Below are 16,471 nucleotides of genomic sequence, written 5' to 3'. Positions count from 1 at the left end.
TTATAAATTTTCTGACTTGCGTAATATTACCTCAATATATTTCTTCATTTATGTTGAAGTATCAATAAAAATCGTTGTGTGTGTTTATAATAACTACAATTTTTAAAATCCAGCATTTGTGAAAAAATAAGTGCTCAAAGTAAGTAATTATTTAGTCAATTTGGAATTTGGGAGAGTTATACGATTGGTCTACATAGTTTGGTACTCTTTGTATGAACATTCAATGGATATTGGAAATTCCAAATATCTCTTAACAAATTTCCAAAGAAAGCCACATACTTATAATTTCACATAACGGGCGTACAGGTTGATACATTCGCATGCCAGACGCTGAACAAAGCAAATATCAAATAACACACTCCAGACAGGACAGATACTTGCTGTTGGAGCTGCTATCTACCTTTAACCTGAAACATTGTATTACAAATACCAAATATTATACACGCCCACACACACATATATATATATATATATATATATATATATATATATATATATATATATATATATATATATATATATATATATATATATATATATATACATATATATATATATATTTATTTTATTTATATATTATATATATATATATATATATATATATATATATATATATATATATATATATATATATATATATATATATATATATATATATATATATATATATGTATATATATATATATATATATATATATATATATATATATATATATATATATATATATATATATATATATATATTATATATATATTTATATATATATATATATATATATATATATATATATATATATATATATATATATATATATATATATATATATATATATATATATATATATATATGTATATATATATAAATATAGATATATATATATATATATATATATACACACGAAAACCATCGCACTCGCTAAATTAATTAAACTTTATGTACCTATTAATCGTTCAAAATTTACATATCTGAAGAATACTCTTTACTATTTGATTTGAACAAGATTTTGTGCTCCTGAGTTTTAAATAAAAATGATATTTTTATTACAGCTAGCAGATTAACTGACCCGCGGCCGCATAACGGTTAATTTGGGGTTTGGTGTCTTAGAAGGTACAATTGAAAGATTTTTTTTTATTGTTCATATTTAAAAGTTAAATTTTTTTATCTTAAATATGGATAATAAAAAAAAGAAATATATTTACAAGCATGAGGACGTTAGTATGTACAAGTATTTATAAATACGTATTGTAAAAAGACCAACCAAAAAAGTTTCAAATAAAGTTTCAAATATTTCATAGCAACTAAGAGAGAGTTAGTTGAACAAAAAGATAATGGATGAATCCTAGCCTGTCAAAAGTTTAATTTTTATTCGTAAAGTTTGGGTTGGACCATCTGCGCTCGGTTTTGGAATACTCGTTAAATTTCGTATGCACAACTTTCAGCCCGCGATGCAAATTCTTAATGTATAAAGCTCTTTCAGGCTGTGCCAAAAGCTGCAGAAGGAGCTCTTTACACCTAAAGCTTTTCAGATGCATTAGTTTCTCAGCACTTTCAACGCAAAAAGCTGACGTAGCTTCTTCGTAAATGACAAAATTACAATAAAAAAAATACATGGCAATATTAGTACAAATCTCAAGTTTTTAGCACACAAAAAATAAATACTTTTGGTAATCCCAATATTAGACTTTTATAATGAAATCACGTGCAAAGAAAAAAATATAAACATAAAAAATTATTAAATACAAAGAAAATTAACAAATCATCACGCCGCTTCCCCGCAGGGGTAGGCAGAGAGAATAGAACGCCACTCCACTCTGTCATTGCAAACATTCTTCGCTTCTTTCACGTTCATGCATCTCCTCATACATATCCGCCGATTATAACGACTCCTAACCTGACCGCTTTCAAGTATTTGGCATACCAGATCGTGCCAAGTTTTTCTTGGACTTCCTCTGCTCCTTTTTCCAAATAGATTCGTCTCATAAATTTGTTTTACCGTTCTTTCCTTACTCATTCGTTCTGCATGTAAAAACCCTCTCAAATACCTTTCTTAATTTGATAGAAAATGCTTATTTTAGCTTTGATTCGTTCCTTATTTCACTATTCGAACATCTATGAAACATCGTTTTGTCGCACATTCTTATTAAATGTAGTTTGTCTATAATACAGTGATATAACACATACATATATGTTTGTCTGTTTAATATGACAGTCTCTGTGTTTAAAACTAAAACTTATTACAATATATTATGATACTTGTTAACAAGTCTTGAGAGAAGTGTGATTTGTATTGAATATATGATAATTATGATAACGTGAACATTAATTAAATGAATATATCTATGGAAATATATATATATATATATATATATATATATATATATATATATATATATATATATATATATATATATATATATATATATATATATATATATATATATATATATATATATATATATATTTAAAAAATGAGACTATCTCAACTTGAATTTTTATAGTTTCTGATACAAAATAACCTTTTTATCAGCTGTGCTGAAAGTAAATCTGGATGTGCACAACGGAGTCCTGGTCCAACCCTAGTGTGAAAATGTGAAGCATGGAGCTGGCAAAAGATGAACGAAAGTAGAGTTAATAAAGTCTTATGTAGAGTAGACTAAATTTGATCACTCAGATGAAGATTTCATAGAGTCTTAAGTAGATTAGACTAAATTTAATCACTCAGATGAAGACTTTGTAGAGTCTAAAGTAGAGTAGACTAAATTTGATCACTCAGATGAAAACTTAATAGAGTCTTAAGTAGAGTAGACTAAATTTGATCACTCAGATGAAGACTAAATAGAGTCTAAAGTAGAGTAGACTAAATTTGATCATTTAGATGAATATCCTACAAAATCATGTATGATAGATATTCGAATGGTTAAATAAAGAAAGATGCAAGGCTGAAATAAGCAAAATCGATAAAAATACAAAGTTGTGTTGAAATGGCTTACACATGTAAAAAATAAGGTTTATCAAATATATGAGGCAAATGTAGTTTGGAATAGAAGCAGGGGACCACCGAAGAAGATTGGGCATAATCAAGTATTTCAAATACTTGAAAGTCGGACTTATCCGCGGGTACATGTGACGAGATACATGAATGTGAAAGAGGCAAAAAATGTTCACAGTGTTTGACAGAGTGGCATTGCGCTGTATTTTCTCTGCCTACCCTTTCGGAAAAATGGAATGATGGTTAGTTAGTTGATTAGTAATATATATTGAAATAGACAAAATAATTCAATTTAAAAAAATCATTTTTAACTAATTGAATTATTTGCATTTTGGTTAAGAGAAAAAATAATATTCCATGTTTTATGTTTTTACGAGTTTTAACAAAATGCAATCGCTTTTCATAAAAAAATTGACAAAAGACACTTATTATTTCCAAGCCATTTGAAGTTACTTTTAACGTTGCGACTGCTTGCTGCAAATGTACCATTTTTGTTTTTTACGAGTTTATAAGTAATAAAAGTAAGTCATAGGAAACCAGCAAAAGCAGTGAGGCGATATGATAGAACGTTATTTTTAAAAGCTCGTGGAAAAAATAAAGAGCTTATTGCAGAAAAAACGTTTTAAAAGTTTTTCAACGCAAATTGCGTTCTTTTTGCTTCGGATATATTTAAAATCTCTCCGAAAAAATCTTTGAGGGAGTACTCATATATTTCATGATCCATTCATATTATTTATATCTGCTGGAATATTATTCTGTAAGTATTTTCACGTATAAAATAATCCGAATTTACATTTTCATAGTTAAAAAATAGATTCGTTCGGTATTTAGATCTGATAAGTCAGTTTCTGACGACTGGTGAAAAATCTTTTTTTCGATTCTTTAGTAATTTATTTAAAAGCTTTTCAGGAATTTCAGATCGGTAATAACTCGATGACTATGGCAACATTGACTGTGTATCTGAGTCGAATAAATTGATTTCATTGGAATTTTAATTTATTTTTAAACGGAGTTTTATCGTTCGGGTCTTTAAGATTGGTTTTATAATGTTCAAAGCTCTTGTCGGCAAAATCTTCGCCGAAATGTCCGACCTAATAATTTCTGAAGTGCATCTGAAGATTTTAAGCCTTGACTGTCTGCTTTATGAATATTAATTTGTCAGAAGGATATTTTTATATTATATAACGATTAATTAATCTTGATTTATCTTATTTTATTTGTTTTTATTAAGTATTTTATTGCAGAGTTTAAAATAATAAAAAAAAATGAAAAAGCAAGATTGAAGTTATTAAAAAAAAATCCAACTAAATTTTAATAAGGTATGTGACAAATTTTGATTGATGTAATATATTGAATCTAAATAATAAATAAAAACCCTTATCCGCACCAAATGGTGCATAGGGCACTGCTTCATATAAACGCAGTGTTATCTTGATCGTTTACACATGAAGGAAAGGTGATCATCCCTCCGCTTCAGGTACCAGTCCAGGATAATATTAAATAAATATTACAGCGAAAAAATCACTTATATTTATTTTACCCCCCCTGGGAATCGAACCCAGGACCTCCAGAATGATAGCCGAGCGTGCTGACCATTACACTACGGAGGCGGACAAAACTGTACTGTTGTATCTTTTGTACTTTTTTTAGGGATTAATTTTACTAATTTATTATGATCTATGCACATCCATTATCACTTTTTAAACATATAAATTTAATATGCTATTTAAAACTTTGTACATAAAAGGTAAGGAAAAATTTACTTAGGCAACAAATAAATATAAAAAAACACATATTCAGAATATTTTACACTGACAATTTTATATATTGCTACGAAAAATATTTTATTGGTAGGCAACGTAATTTTTTAATTCATTTCATTTTATAAAAATAGGTCAAAATAAATGTATACATAGATGTTTACGTATGTAGGTTAAGAGTGATTATAATCCGGGATTCGGACCTCACATACTAATATAAGAGTTTCTGCTTAATAAAAAGCTTCTTTACATCTCACCAATAGATATCTCTAGTGAAGTTCTAGTGATTCAAGGTTTCTAAATTGGTTCATATATATAGAACTTCCAAGAATTTGAGCGGTGTGGTTGTCAATAATGGGCAGAATTGGTGAATGTTACACGTGTGTAAAGTGATCACTTAAACCAGCCTATGACGGTCGTAAGCCCCGTAAATGCCCAGACTTCCATATTCTTCTTCATCTTTGATGAGATGTCAAAAAATAATTGGTTAAGAGTGATTAACTTTATTAAATGTAATATCTAACTGTTCAGAGATACCATATCGCTCACTACTTTCAACAACGTCGTATATCAAAAAACTTGATTTTTCACGAGATCGTTTTTTAAGTTTGAAAATATAATAAAATGTATTAAAAATAAATGTCAAGCCAATAATTGAATTTTTTACTGTGCAAAAGATCTTTATAGGTAAAACCTGAATGTTTTTTTCTCCATTTGAAAAATATTTAGTATATTTAAAAAAAAATTAAACAATACCTTTTTCGTCAAAATGCAAAAACTACACTTTCTGCACTGTAGCGGGTAAATATTGAGTAAAAAATATGCCAATTTTGCTGGAATAAAGTTGATTTTTTTAGGCATGGGCATAGGTCGAAAACATGCACAACTGAAAATTGACGATTTTTCGATATATGACGTTGTTGAAAGGAGTGAGCGATATATAAGCAGTGTATTTTCTCAATAAATAAAACAAAATAATAATAATAAAACCCTTATCCGCACCCCAATGGTGCATAGGGCACTGCGTCATATAAACGCAGTGTTATCTTGATCTATTGATGGGTGAAAAATACTTAAATCTAAACAAATGTTCATCTTCGAGATACCAGCATAACTTTACAATACCAAAATGCACTACCAAACTATTCCAACAGAACTTATTTAGAACTGAAATACTTGGGAACCAAGTAGGTACTTCAATAACCTTCCTATAGATATAATAATAAAAATAATAAAACCCTTATCCGCACCCCAATGGTGCATAGGGCACTGCGTCATATAAACGCAGTGTTATCTTGATCGTTTTACACATGAAGGAAAGGTGATCAGCCCTCCGCTTCAGGTACCAGTCCAGGGTAATATTGAATAAAAATGACAGTGAAAAAATCACTAATATTTATTTTACCCCCCTTGGGAATCGAACCCGGGACCTCCAGAACGGTAGCCGAGCGTGCTGACCATTACACTACGGAGGCGGACGAAAATGTCATCTATGTATTAGTAAATAATACATAGATGTAATGTAATGGCAAAATGCATGTAATCGTATGTAGGTTGAATGTGTACCTGTACCGTTGACAGCATATAATTTTGTTATGTAAAATGTCATATCTAACTATTAGAAATATCAGAGGTAAGCATTGTATTTCCTCAATACATTTCATTTTATATAATGTCAAAATGAATGTATACATAGATGTTAACGTATGTAGGTTAAGAACGTTCTGTTGAAAGTATACAACTCTACTAAATTGCACCTAAAATTGGACATCAAAGCTTGTGCCCGAATATGCAAACAATAAAGTAATTTATTAAAATAAACCGTTTTGTGTGTCCTAATTTGATGGTAAACGTTTCTGTCAAAAGAGGGGAAAATGTTGGAAAACCCGGAAAAAGCAAATTGTAATTGGAAAATTATACACAGATAAAGCGAAATTTAACGGGGATAATAATGGGGTAGTATATGAATTCACTCGACAAAATTACGAATAAGTTCTGTATCTCTCAATTTGATTTATTACATGACTCTTTCTCTTTACTTACATATGCTAGGGTTGTCAAATTTGTCATTTTCAAAATAAAATATAAATCGAATTTTACATGGGGTATAACAAACGAAATTATTTTATTAATTTCAAAACAACAAAGGAATGAATAATGAGTATTATTAAAATTATTAAAGCATATTATCAAAGGAAGAGACAAAAATTGTGTTTAAATTCTTCTTCTCTTCTTCTTGTAGGCCTTGCGGCCTGTTTTTAAAAGGGATTAGCCTCCTGCGATGTTGATTCCCAGCTATCGACCTATCTCTTGGTCTGCCCGGGAGTCGTTTACCATGAGTTTGGCCGTACAGTGCGATTACGGCCAAAGGTGTTTAAATTAAGCGTTAAAAATTAATAATTTTATATTTCTTTATTATTAGCTATTTGTGTCGGGTTGTGGTTCCGTGGTTCGAACCCACTCTACCATGATTTTATACCTATTTTTAATAATGACATTGAAGTAATTTCGTAAATAATAAAACACAAATATCTGTCTTTAAAAAAAAAGTTTATTGTACAAGTGCATGGTAAATGTTGAATAAACGGTTATTTTAATTACGTGTCTTAAACAAGCTCATTTAATGACAGATTCCAAATATGTTTACTCTTTTAAAATATTTTTAGTACATTTTTACTATTTTCTATGAATCGTCAATGTTATTATTTTTATTCACTGCCCACTTTTCCAAAGATCGAAGATTCCTCGATTTTATACCACACACAGACTTCTCTCTGGCGACTGCACTATATATACTAGTATCATCTCTACGGTTTATACTAATAGCAATCAATTCCGTACACAAGAGTTTCCAGGGTCTTATTACTGGCATATCCTTGCTTTGTGCAGATTCAAAAGTAGTATTTCTTTGATATCTTTTCAGAATTTCTATGATGTATAAAAAGATCCAGTCAATTTTGTTATATTTTCTATTGGAAAGAAGAACAAGGATGTAAGTATATCCTCTTTTTTATTATTTCGGAAGCCGATAAGCTTCGAAGTACGAGCTTTTTAAAATAAAAACTTTGGAATACTAATTCTTCTCTGTTACACGTGGAATCCTCCACCAATTCTTTCGTGTCGCAAAGCTTAGTCCTTTTAATAAGGCTATTTAATTTAAATTTATAAAGCCTTTTTGTTATGATGCTATAAAGTTAATAATTACGTACATTGCCATCCATACGTGTTAGTTGTAGGCACACCGGACTTCCATTAGAATTCTTTTTCATGCTTAATTAAGTCCTATGAGGAAGGATTAAATGGAGGACAAAAAAAACAATGCTTGATTACTTTGCTGCGTCCCTTAAAAAATCGCATTAGTTACATACTTAAAACAAACAATAAAACAAACAAAAAAGTTTTTTCTAATATAATAAAAATTGGACCTCGTTTTATGAAAACATGGAGAATGAATAACCAAACAGAAACAAATATATTCGTATTAACATAACCTGTTTTTTCTTTTTACAAAATTTTAGGATATGTTAACACGTCTAGGCCGATTCCTATGTGGGTGAAATTCTGAATGGTTTTTAACAATTGATATTTGATATTATTAAAAATAGATTAAAAGAATAAAATTCATAAAAAAAAAGAAAATTGGTGACTTTCCAACCTAAACATAAATATTCTTTATTATGCTTAAACATTCAAGCTTATTTTTTAATATTCTTTATTTAACATTAATCCTTTAATTTCCTTAAAGTTATTTAAGTTATAAAACTTTTAATGATGTCAGTTACAATGAAACCCAGTCGCTTGTCAAATAAAATTATTGTGGAAAAAACTACATGATTATTATTTTATTACATAATTTATTTATATATTTTTTGTAATGATATTATATGTTGAAAATTCGAATTCAAATCAACCATTTTTTGTTCTCCCAGCTCAGGATGACGATAAATATATTGTTTTTATGGGAAAAGGAGAAAGCAAAGTGCGTACTTTTAAATAAAAAGTGCAAAGCAGAATAGCAAATAGCAAGAGAAACATCATTTGGGGTTGTACGAGTTTATTCCAAAATATTAAGTCATTTGAAAACTCTGTATTTCAGACGTTTCAGCCTTCATTACGAAAATAAATTGTCGACGTTACATTTTTCTAAATTTTGTTTAAAATACAAGCCTCCTAAATTCGTCTTGAAGGCTACAAACTCGTCAAGAATCCAGAACATGAAAATCTTGTAATTGTGATTATTCTGCTAAATTACCTGATGAAAAAGTTTTAAATGTTCAAGGGGCAGAATTATAAATTTCTTTCAAAGTAATAGGGGATCAAATTATTCTTGCGAAAATATCATCGGCTATCTTCTTTAATTAACAACTCACTGAAAAGTGTTCTTGGGAGATCATTATTACGAAGGAGTTATTACGTTTTAACTTTTTTCTTCGCCAAGTCAAAATTGCCTGGAGATATTTTGTTTTTAAAGTTTAAGTCTGGAAATCTTGAATATCCATGAAACAAAATTGATAAATACATCTTGGATAAAAAGTAAATCTTTAAAATAAAAAAAAATAGTAATGGTTTTTAATTTCTTGAATCTTTTCCGCAGATACTTTGTGGCACATTTTATAATATCTTTTTAAAATTAATTACCTTTGTTTTCACCACTTTTTTTTATTAATTCAATTCAACCTACCGGTTTCAACAATACATTGTAATAATGGTTTTTAACACACTAGGGTTCTTTTTTCAATAAGTGGGTACAGTATTCAATGGTATGCGCATGAAAGGAAATGGAACCATCCAGACTCCCCCACATCGCACTGCACAGCTAATTCCAAGGTAGACGACTCACGGGAAGACCGTCAAAGAAATGGATTGATAACTGGAAATGAACATCGAAGGAGGTTAATCGATCGTAAAAACAGGCCACAACGTCTACACCAAGAAGAAGATGAAGAAGAGTACAGTATACAATGCAACAAAAAATAAAAATAAAATTTTAACATAGTGAAAACAAATTGGAAACATACCAGTAAGTACAAATGGAAATCGAAGAAAATGTTCTAACAAAAATGAATACGGAAAACATCGAATCAAGAGTACCATCTCCAAAGTTGATTACATTTTTTTTAATGCTTCATATAATAGGAATTTTGATAAAAGTCCAGCAGGGTATTTTTTGTAAATCACGTAATTGAGAAATTTTAATGAGTTTCGTCATTCTGTTAGGATATTATCCTGTATTAATCTCTGCTAAATATAACGTGGTTCTATAATTCTGTACATAGAAGCTACAAATATCTAGTCCTGTAAAATGTAAATTACTAACTGAGATATTGTTTTATTAACCATGTGATATTTATCAACCATCATTCCACTTTTCCTCAGGGGTAGATAAAGATAAAAGAACGCCACAACACTCTGTCTTTGCAAACAATCGTCGCCTCTTCCACCTTCATGCATCTCCTCATATATACCAGCCGATTATTCTAACTCCTGATCTCACCCGTCCTAAAAGTGTTTGATATACTTGACTGTTACAAGTTTTTGTCGGTCTCGTTTTGCTCCTATTTCTATCTTCATTTGCCTGATATATTTTTATTATTTTTCTTTCTTCGTTCATTCGATTGACATTCATAAACTATCTAAAAAAATATTTTTGGGGTAGACCTATTCCCTTTTTCATATTTCACGGTCTTTACTGCAGAAATATCTATCTACAATATTTGCAGTGGTAATATTTGTATATTTAAATTTTATTTGGTAAAAACCCTAGCACACAACTTTGAAATTTAAACTTAGCACATACGGAATTAAGTAAATGCATTGAAACTCATCTTTATAATAGATTATTAGAAAAATTGGCATTAAAAAAAAATTAAATCATTATTAAAATACGTGGATTGATTAATTTTTATATGATATTCTTAAAATTTTATTTTAATATTCTTATTTTCAATATGTTCAATTTATTTTGTGACAACTCAACATACAAAGATGAAGAAGAATATGAAAGTCTGGGTATTTACAAGACTTACTACCGTCATAGGCTTAGTTAAGTGATCACTTTACTCACTACTCGTGTCCATTTACCAATTGTCATGATTGTCAACCACACTACTCAAATTCTTGAAACTTCTAGATATATTGATCAAACTCGTAACACAGTATGCGCGAGTTCATAATAGCCATATATGGTGGGATGAGGAAAGCTTTTATCAAGCACAGACTCTTTCCATTTGTATGTGAGGTCCCAATTCTAGATTATATTCACATGCTTGAAAAACGCTTGAAAACATGATTTTAATTTTATTCAAGCTTATAATTTGAACCGTTAATTTATTTACGATCCAGATTTGTAAACAAGTATTTGGACACACTCAAAATATTGTAAATCCTTTATGATTATTAAGGTTTAAAAGTTATAAGAACTAATAGATCAAAACAACGGAATTTCTACGATTGAGTGAGTTAATGCCAATTTCAGATGGAAATTGGAATTATATTTATCTTAGTTTATAGCAGCGTCGCGAGCCGTGTTTACAGCCGCGCATGGGGGGTTTGAATAGCCGCTCTCTGCATACAAGCACCGCGGAGCGACAACCGGCGCAATCAGCTGTTCCCCTGTTCCGACTCTTCAGCGTGACGCGGTAATTAGTGGGATTGAAACACGTGCATCAACTTCGATTTCTCCCGGCTTTCGAATATTGAGTAAATACACAGGATGTTTGCTTAATCGCTTTGAATTTTTCATAAAATGCAAACATCGTTCAAGTCACCAATCTGATGAAAAATTTAAAAAAAATCATAGGTATCTATATGAACTGATGTATAATGTGTAAAAACAAAAGAAAAAATGTTTAATTTATAAATATTTACAATTTTCATCATTTTTAATATAAATAAACAATTAATTAACTTTTTTACACCACTTTTTTATTAATACCATTTAACCTACCGGTTTCGACAATACCTTGTCTTCATCAGGGTTTATTTTAAATCAAAAACATTGAAATACTCCCACCAAAAACTTCCACACACTCCATAAAAATCCTAAATTTTATTGTCCTACATTTAGGATTTATATGGAGTGTGTGGAGTTTTTGGTGAGGGTATTTTAATGTTTTTGGTTTAAAATTAACCCTGATGATGACAAAGTATTGTTGAAACCGGTAGGTTAAATTGTATTAATAAAAAAATGTGGTGAAAACAAAGTTAATTAATTTTATAAAGATATTATAAAATGTGCCACAAAGTATCTGCGGAAAACATTCAAGAAATAAATAAACAAATCTGAGTTTTCTCCACTAAGGAGTTTTTCATATTTTTATGTTTTTCGACATCTCAAAATAGATAAAGAAAAATATGAAAGTCTAGGTATTTACAGGGTTTAAAATGTAAGTCACTTTACAAATAAAAGCTTTCTCAATCCAACACGAGAGCTGATGTGAACTCATATGTACTGTGTCATGAGATAAATGATATATCTACGAGTTACAAAAATTTGAACGGTGAATGTTGCTTGTGCGTAAAGTGATCAATTAACCAGCCTATGAGAGGTCATCAGCCATGTTAATACACAGACTTTCATATTCTTTATCTATGTTGAGATGTCAAAAAATATACTTAAATATTTCCACGATTATGGTTAAGTGACAACTCCTTAGTGGAGAAAATCTTGATTTGTGAACAAGTGTTTAGATACACTCAAAATGTTGTTATAAAATAATAGTGTTTCAAAAGGTGCCTTATGCACAAGTTGGTAGCAGATAATCGACAAAGAAGAAGAAATATGTAGTGTATTTTAATTGCAAAGTCAATTGACAATCACGAAAATGAAAACGCTTCGTCGTTTTAATCACTGTTATTTTAAGGAAATTAACAGGAAACAGGTATAAATTTGTTAGGGAAATACATTATCCCGATCATAGTCTGTCCCCGATAATGCATAGTCAATCATTATCGGGGACGTGAATTAATTATATGTAAAATATTCACTTTCAACCCTAAATGTATCTTATCACGCAAGCGTAATTCTATTAATGCTTTTAGAGCAATTTACGCTGTGCGCGTCTTCGCGAACAATATTAGGCAAACAAATTAGCCATATCCGCTATACGCGACGCGACGCTCCCGAGACAAAAGGACGCCACTTCGCAAACCAGTGCGACGCCCGCCGCGCCGCGAGTATTCTATGCGAGAAATAGATTAGCACAATTCTGCTGACTTCGGCGCGGTTGTTCGATAACCGCTTACATTTAGGTCACGAAAATCAATTTGTGAATCCCGAAAATAATCAAAATTTCCCCCTTGTTTTAAAGCAAAACTAAAGCTTTTTTCTCAGCTTTTACGGAGATATTGAGGATATAACACCACGGATTCTCATGCAACTCAACTCCAAGTATTTTATTGATGGCATTTCCTACATTAGTAGTTGGAAATGCTGGCCTTTTTAATCAAATTTGGCTGTGTGGCGTAAGTCAAAAAATAGAAAAAAATCGTTATTCATTTATTACGGTTCTCAGTGTTGTAAAATAATACAATCTATTATTTTTTGACATCTCATCAAAGATGAAGAAGAATATGGAAGTCTGTGCATTTACGGGGCTGACGACCGTCATAGGCTGGTTTAGTGATCACTTTACACACGTGTAACATTCACGAATTCTACCCATTATTAACAACCACACTACTCAAATTCTTGGATGTTCTATATATATGAAAATATATACACTCCTGTAATTGGAGATAATCCAGATTTTGTGAACAAGTATTTGGACACACTCAAAATGTTGTAATACAATCTATATAATGCATTTTTTTATTCATAAAACTGTAAAAATATTTAAAAAATTCTGTTAGTTCGTTCAGCGGTACGCCACTTTTGTTTATTTTGACAACAGACTCAGTCATTTAAACCAAAAAAATATATTTTCCTATAAACTCCATGCCAAATTTATAGGTCTAAATAAACTATAAATCTAGTAGACTACAATAGTTTTGAAACCCTGTATTGTAAAAATATTTTTTTTTATAATATATAAAACGCTAACCTTTAAATATCTCAAAATGAATAAAAAATGACTTACGCCAATTTCATAACTCTGGGCACATATAAAGATAATATATTATATTTACATGAGAATAATGATAAAATTAAATACTGATTTGATTATACTAAAATGTAAAAGGTAAGAAGTTGTGTGTTGCAACATGTAACATGTAGGTATTCAATTACAAAATATCAGAATTGTAGTTATAAATCATGGCAGGATGGTGAATGTTACAAAATGTAATAAGTGATCGCATAAACCATTCAGTGACATGTATAAGCCCTGTGTTTACCCAGATCTCCATAGTCTCGTATATCAATAATATATTTATATCAATAATATATTTATATTTTAATTTTAATTTTGATTTTATGTCATGTTTAATTCTTGTCAAAACACAATTTCACAATTCAAAATTTTCCCAAATATATCTCCAGTTGTATAATACGAGTACTTTAGTGTTTCACATCACAAAAACTTCATTAAATAAATTATGTACTCGTGAAAAACCTAACACTCAATAAAACCCTGGCTTGAAAACTAGACCCAATGTGTCGGGACTTATGATAAACCCCATCTTAACCTCAGCCAATTTTCAATGCTAGACACTTTAAAAATATTCTAAATGTTAAATCATTTACTATGAAACGTCTAGATGGAACAAAAAATAACAACGCAGCCAATTTAAACGAAAAATAGTATTCATGCCCGTAGCGCCAGAATATCATCAAGTTTAATAACCATTTTTATTGTTTTAGACCCCGTATATACGAGTTATAAAAAAGAATGGAGTTTATTAATGCCTTTGATGTGCATTTAGCATAAGCATTTATTATATTATATTTCGTATTTGCGCAAAATACCTCGAGCGACTAGGCATTACGATAATGAATTTTGCACTTGAATATGTAACGTTAATGTATATATATATATATATATATATATATATATTTATATATATATATATATATATATATATATATATATATATATATATATATATATATATATATATATATATATATATATATATAAATATATATATATATATATATATATAAATATATATATATACAGTATCTACTCAATGAATTAGGGCCACCCATTATTTTTTTGAATACTCTGAAATCTTTTGGATTATTATATTTATTTTACATAAATACTTTAAGTTTTCTATTGACATCTAATATCATGTATATTACCTTCAATAATATGTAAAATATACCTGGATTGTTTAAGCCTTTACAAAATTTCAAACCCTTTTTCTGAGAAAGGTCCCTAATTAGCACAGGTAGACAGATAGTTGAAAGTTCAAAAAAAAGTCCTATCTCATTTATTAGTGAAGTTTCTTGAGTTCTGGTTGTTGTTTTGTTCAGAGAGGTTATATAGTTATCGTATCTTGTGAAAAAAACTTAATTTTTAATTTTAGTTCATAAAGTATAAATTTTTTTTGTAAACACAAGTGTTTTTTTTGAAAAGGACAAAATGGGAAAAAGTAAAGACATTTCTGAGGAAAAAAAGTCTAGTGTTATAGTGCTACTAAAATTAGGAATACTATCTAATAGAGAAATTTCAAAAAAAGAAAACGTTTCTCGTCAAACAGTGGACAGAATTTCAAAATCAATAAAAAATCAGTCACCCGCCACCAGCAATCGGCGAAAGAACTGTCGTAGGATTAGAAAAACAACACCGAAGACTGATCGAAAAATCGTTCAAAGTGCCTTAGAAAACCGTAGTGCATCAGCAAAAACATTAAAAATAAAATTGGAAGAAGAGGGTATAAATATATCGGTATCAACACTGAGGCGACGTCTTTACGAAGTAAATCTGAAATGCAGGCGCCCTGTAAAAGCACCAAAATTGACACCACCACGAATGAAAGCGGATCGATTAAAATGGGCCAGGCTACATCGAAATTACTCGGTAGATGATTGGAAAAAGGTATTTATTTAAATTGAATTTTCAACATATCATTTTAGTAAATAAACTTATATATTTGAATTAAACTTAAATTTTCATTATTTTTCAGGTCATCTTTAGTAATGAGTGCCGGTTAGAAGCCGTGACAGAGAGCCGTCGATTCGTCAGGAGAACACCAATGGAACGTTACAATGAGGCCTGTGTGGTAAAAGTAATCAAACACCCCCCTGCAACAATGATATGGTCATGTATTATTAACAATTTACCTGGGCCGTTGTTTTTCGTGGAAGGAACATTGAACCAAAATTTCTATAAGCAGGTCCTCGAACGAATTTTACTGCCCTTCTACCATACACTCGACCCAACAGAAGGTCCATACATCTTCATGCAGGATGGGGCACCTTGCCACCGGGCTTAATCAATAATAAAATTTTTGTCTAACAAAAATCTGCCTTTGCTCCCCTGGCCTGGAAATTCTCCGGACCTTAATCCTATAGAAAACGTATGGAGCATGTTAAAAAATAAGGTATACTCATTTCTAAATCCGACAGTAGACTGTCTAAAAAAAATATTCAAAAAATTTGGTCAGAAGACGAAGAAATAAAAAACATGATAAAACAGTGCATTTTAAGTATGCCAAAAAGAATTGAGGCAGTTTTTTCTGTCAAAGGTGGAAATACTAAATACTAACTATATTTATATGAAAATATATGCATAATTTAAGCGTAATAAAGTGTTCATGTGTAAATAAAATTCAATG

The 16,471-nt window shown here is 29.9% G+C and overlaps 1 non-coding gene across 1 annotated transcript; it reads right to left on the bottom strand.

Moving 5' to 3' along the window:
* Positions 1 to 4,527: 4,527 nt before the first annotated feature.
* On the bottom strand, positions 4,528 to 4,600 carry TRNAD-AUC (transfer RNA aspartic acid (anticodon AUC)). Its single transcript has one exon. It is a non-coding gene; the product is annotated as a tRNA-Asp (tRNA).
* Between the last annotated feature and the right edge of the window lie 11,871 nt (positions 4,601 to 16,471).

This window comes from Brachycentrus maculatus, unplaced genomic scaffold (assembly GCF_059751285.1).
Source record: "Brachycentrus maculatus isolate JH-2025_06_01 unplaced genomic scaffold, ASM5975128v1 h1tg000624l, whole genome shotgun sequence".
Classification (NCBI taxonomy): Eukaryota; Metazoa; Arthropoda; class Insecta; order Trichoptera; family Brachycentridae; genus Brachycentrus; species Brachycentrus maculatus.
This window is presented reverse-complemented; position numbering and strand designations above follow the sequence as displayed.